Raw genomic sequence first — 5615 nt, forward strand, 5'->3', positions numbered from 1 at the left:
CCCCCAGAAAAGATCAGACTAAGACACATCTTGTAGTATAATTAGCAGAGTAAAGAACTAATCTGAATAGCATCTCTATTAGCAAACAGTGGAAACCAGTCTCAGTATAAGCCTGTGAAATGGGACAGGGTGACTGGAACCCAGAAAAACCAAGTCATGGTCAATTGTAATGATACCTGTCCATATTAATACCTGGTGTATGAACATGGGCTGATTCTGTTGGGAAGGCACAGCCCTCAGCTTTGCAGGGTGGTGGGATTCCATTGGACCAGTCCTTTTAGGTTCTCTGCTGCTGTGAGTATTCAAGATAACGTTGATCTGTCTCTCTTTTTTGACATCTGTGGGGTCTGTAGTGATATTCCCTCTTTCATTCCTGATACCGGTGATTCGTAGCCCCCCTTGTTAGTCTTGCTAAAGGTTTACCAATTTGATTAATCTGTTCAAAGAACCAGAGATTGGCTTTATTGATTTTTCTCTGTTTTTCAGTTTTCACCTTTATTGAATTCTGCTGGGTTTTTTTTTTTTTTTTTTTTTTTTTTGTGACTGGTAAGGGGATCGTAACCCTTGCCTTGGTGTCGCCCGCACTGCACTCAGCCAGTGAGCGCACCAGCCATCCCTATATAGGATCCGAACCTGCAGCCTTGGCGCTCCCAGTGCCGCACTCTCCCAAGTGAGCCACGGGTTCGGCCCCACTGCTGTTATCTTTATTATTCCCCTCCTTCTGTTTGTTTTCAGATTATTTTGTTGTCTTTAGTTTCTCTCAGTTTTCCTTCCTGGGAGAATGTCTTTATTTACCTTCATTCCTGAAGGATATGTTCTTCTGGTAATAGAATTCTTGGGGAGAAGCTCCTGTTTTTTAGTACTTGCAATGGTCTTGTTCCATGTACCACTTAATCCCTGAGATGCTCCTAGGGAAAAGGGAGGGGTCACATCAGCTCGGGAACAGCTACTTGATGCTTCTTCCTCTTGGAGACATTAGAGTTTTAAAGGCCCTGACAAGTCCTGTAAAACCCAGGGGTCCCAAGCTTGTGTAACTCTTTGGTGCGGGGCTTATTTATATTTGGCAGAAGGAACCACTTTGGAAAACGCTTTTAATTTCCTAGAGGTGCCATAAGTTTCTAATGCCGGGGAACTGACCAGGGAGAGAGCATTAGGCTATAAAATGCTGCCAGGGTCTCAGGCTTGTCTCTAAGGCTGACCTTGTCAGTGCTGTGCTGTGGGGGACATTCTGGTGTCTGGCTCATGTCCTCTTCTCAAGGGCCCGTCCCAGGAACTGACATTGTGGTTAATGCCACAAGGCCCTAGAAGTCATAAAGAGTATTTCCTGGCTAGTTGTCCTAGGGCAGTTATTTCAGCTTTTTTTTTTCTTCACAGAACAATAAACACCTTTATTACATAAGCTAAGACAGGAAGGAGGAGGATTTATTTGCCTCTCTGGGCCTTGATTTTCCTCAGGTCGAACTCCAACTCCTTGCCCTCTAGTACTTAGCCATCTGCTTGGCCACACTGGCCAGGTCTTGATGCAATGCGTGCAAGAAACTTTCCTGCTGGAATTGCTCCTCCAGAAGACTGCTGGTTTGGTCTTCTTTTTCCTTTCATCATACTTCTGAATTTTATTTGATCATTTTTTGTTTAAAATCTCTTCCTCCTCAGGTGTCAGCTTGGCTCCTTCTTGCAGCCCAGGGGCAGTGCATAGTGGGACTCATACCGCTGTCCGTAGGGTCTGCTGTCAATGAGCACGATGCAGTTCTTCACCAGGGTCTCGGTGCAGACCAGCTCATTATTGGACTCACTGTAGATGACATCGATAATCCTTGTTTTGTGAGTACAACACTCAGAGCCCCAGGAGAAGTTCCCCACATCCAGCCTCAGGGCACAATACTTCTTGCTGCCTCCTAGCACACGGACCGTGTGAATGTGGCGGGGGCCAATCTTAGTGTCGGCAGCGGCCGTCCCGGCTCACACTTCTGCTTTTTGTAGTAGTGCTTCCTCTTGCCCCCAGTTTTGTGGTGTTTGGGCCAGTTGTCCAGAGAGATACCCACAGCTCAGTGCTGGCTGGAAAGAGCTATTTCAGCTCTTTAAGGCTCAGTTTCTGCATCTGCAAAATGGGTCAAAAAAAGGAGCTTGTCTCATGGGGTTGTTGTGAGGTTCCAGTGAGATGATGCAGATATGAAGTGGGTCCCAGAGCTGATGCTCAGTACGCATTAGCTACAGACACCCTCGTCCGATGACAGCACAACTTTGCTATAAGAGATGGGGCTTCCCCACTTTGAAGAGAGGACATTTGCTTTCTCCCCTAGAAAGAGGATGAAGAAAGGCTTCCAAGAGGCATCCGGGCCAGGTGGCTGAAGCACAGAGGGGAGGCCTGCTGCTCAGAACACTGCGTCCTGCCTGTGTGACCTTGGGTGCTCTGCAGCACCTCTCTGAGCCCCACTGTCCTTTCTGAAAATGGGGGCCAACCTGGCTCTGGGGAAGGAGCCTGAGTTCCTGTATTAAATCACTGAGCCTAGGGCATGCACAGCCTGAGCACTATCCAGGTGTGGTTGTTATACCTAGGTGGCATTATCTAGGTGATCAGCTGCTGTCACCTGTTGGAGAAAGCACTAAGCATCAGGGATTGTTGGCTCATTGGGGTGCTGGAGAAGGAGGTGTCTGGTCCGGCTTGGCATCTCCTTGGTCTTTGGAAGCAATGTGAGGAGGAAGTGTGCTCCTCCAGCCTCCTCTGCTGGGCTTTGCTTGGGTCTGTGTCTTGGAGGGGCCAGACACTAAGGCACTTGGGCACTTGCAGTGGCCTGGGGTTAACGGGAGGAGCAGGAGACCCTGGGCTGAGAAAATGATCAGGACATGGGCCCAGGGCCTGGGGAGCCTTGCCTAGGCATGAGTATTGGGAAGAAATTCTGGGGGCAGGGGGCCCCATTTAGGCTCAACATTCTTGTGATACAGATGAGGAAACTGAGACAGGAGAAAAATTGGTCCCATGGCCAAGGCTCTGTGTTTAAGAAGTGCGGGATGAACGCTGGCCTCTAGGCAGCAGCTGGGCTCGCTGGGCACAGTTCAGCCCCAAGAATGGGCTGCAAAACATAAGGCAGGTACCCAGGACCCAGCCAGGTGGATTTGGAAGTGCCCAGCAGGACCTCAAAGTCAGAACCCAGTGGAATAGATGGCACCCACAGTCCGTCTGAGCCAGGACAGCCCACCTCCCGTCTCACCTCCTACTCTTCCCTAGGTTCCCTTCTCGGGCCCTGGAATTGCATTCAGGAAGCACTCTCACCACCACTTTCTCCTCCCATTCCCAAGGTAGACATTGCCATTGGTGCCTGCCCAGGCCACAGAGAGAGCTGGAGAGTCCCTCCTGAAGCCATCAAGGTAGCCAGCACTGGTTAAGCCGTCTTCAAAGTGATCCCCGCCTGCAATCTGGCTCGTGACTGTTTGCCTGGACTTTCTGTCTTTGCACATTCTGTTCCCACACCTAGGATGCTTGTCCCAGACTCCCTGCAGCTGATTCCTACTCACCCTTCAAGACTCACCAGCCTCTCTCCAGGAAGACTTCGCTGCCCCGTCTGAATCTGGTGCTTGCTGGGCTGGCGTAGCAGCCACACCCACTGCTGCTGCCCCTGTCTTTCCACTGTTCTACAGTTGTCTGGTTGCATCATTACCTGCTCTGTTAGACCGAGGTTTTGGGGGCAGGGACCCTTTCTTCCTGTACTAAGGGTGGCTTCATGAGTCTGTGACCTGTGCAGTCCCAGGACCTCAGGCTCAGGAGGGCCATCATCATCTTGTGATTCTTACTACTTTTACCTTTGAACTTGTTTCATAAGTGAAGTCTGGTGGGGCAATGGGCATGTGCTGGGATACCCGGGGGTCCTGCCGCTGCCACCTTCCAGCCTCCCCCGGGACAATTTCTCAGTAGCTCCCTCCCTTTCTCCCTGGAGCCCCAGCCCTGCCCGGCCTCCACTCCCCAGCAACCACTGCCACCCTCTGCCTGGTGCGGCAGCCAGGTCCTGTTGGGCCAAGTGAGGATGGGTGTGGGCACTACCGGGTCAGAGTAAGGTGTACATACCCTGGCCATCTGGGGGCAGAGGGCAGGCAGCACCCCACTGTCCAGACCCTGAGTGCTGGGGGTCACCTGTGTGCCACAGTTGGGGTGACAGCTGTGTGATGGGGCGAGGCCGGCTTAACTTCCTCAGAGCCTACCAGGCTGGCAGGCGGGGAGCCCAGCATCCTTGGAGCACAAGTCACAGGGTGGCTGGTGCCCATGAGAGTCTGTTCCGCCTGCACTGAGTACCCCTTGCCCTGGAGACAGAGGTCCCTCTCCTCTTCCTTCCAACTTTCCTGAGTCCAGCTAGCATTTGCCTCTTCTGTCCAGATGAGGCACCCTCCGTCCAGGAGGAGCTACAGAATACAAACTGCCTGACTTTGGTGAACCTGCTCATGAGTTAAATGCACTATGTTTGTGCTTAAAACTGGTATTGTACAATGTAAAGATAAACAGTAAAAGTTATGCTAATGATTAAAATTTTAAATTTTCCTTTGATACTATAAAATACAATGAAATGTCAAGAGGGAGACAAAAAAGAATGGAAAAAGCTTTAAAGAGCCCCCTTCACCTGCTTTTTATGCAACGGGACTGGCCCACGTTTTTACTTTGTGCTGAGCCCTGCCAATCATGTGATCCATCCTGTTATGCCCTCAGCACCTGGCAGGAAGCAGACTGCAGAGGTTGTCAAATAAAACTGAACTCAGGGCGCGGGTGTCATTTTACCATGTCAGCAGCCAGCCCTGCCCTCGGCCCTGGGAGCCGATGCCTCCCAGCTCCAGCCGGCCTGGCACAGGGCTGCCGCGCTCAGGGGGATGCCTTTCTGGGAACCCAACTGCAACACAACTTGCAATGAGCAAGGACGTCTGGGATACAGGGAGGCAGCGTTCCTCTGGAGTTGACCTGGAAGGCAATGAAATTCCAAGAGGATTGTATCACCTCCAAAGCAACCCTTGCCAAAAGCCAGAAATCCAGACCTGCAGGAGAAGGTACCTGTGTGGGTGCTGAGAGATCCCCACGGCTCTGTCCCAACCAAGCTGAGAGAAAAGCCTTTTTTTAAAAAAAATTTTTATTTTTTGTTGGCTGTCTGGTGCGGGAATTCCAACCTATGACCTTGGAGTTACAAGGCTGCACTGTAATCAACTGAGATAAAAGGCCAGCCTTGTTTTTAAATGGGTACATAATAATTGTACATATTTATGGGGTACATGTGATATTTTGATACATGTATACAATGTGTGATGATCAAATCAGGGTAATTAGGATCTCTCCATCACCTTGTACATTTGTCATTTGTGGGAGCTAAAAACGTGATCTTATGGCGGTAGAGAGTAGAACAGTGGTTACCAGAGGCTGGGAAGGACGGCCAGAGTGAGAGACGAAGAAAGTTAGTTAATGGGCACAAAAGTTACAGTTGCGCAGAAGGAATAAGTTCTAATGCTCGATAGCACGGTAGGGTGACTAGAGTTAATAATAATTTATCATATGTTTCAAAACAGGTAGAAGAGAAGATTTGCAATGTTCCCAATACAGAGAAAGGCCTTTTTTTTTAAGCAAGAAAGAAACTTAAAAAAAAAAA

The 5615-nt window shown here is 49.8% G+C and overlaps 1 pseudogene; it reads right to left on the reverse strand.

Annotated features, from left to right (window-relative positions):
- Window positions 1–1367: 1367 nt before the first annotated feature.
- The window catches only part of LOC103610584, a 16614-nt pseudogene continuing 12366 nt past the window's right edge, over window positions 1368–5615 (reverse strand).

Source organism: Galeopterus variegatus, unplaced genomic scaffold (assembly GCF_000696425.1).
Source record: "Galeopterus variegatus unplaced genomic scaffold, G_variegatus-3.0.2 Scaffold11339, whole genome shotgun sequence".
NCBI classification, from domain to species: domain Eukaryota; kingdom Metazoa; phylum Chordata; class Mammalia; order Dermoptera; family Cynocephalidae; genus Galeopterus; species Galeopterus variegatus.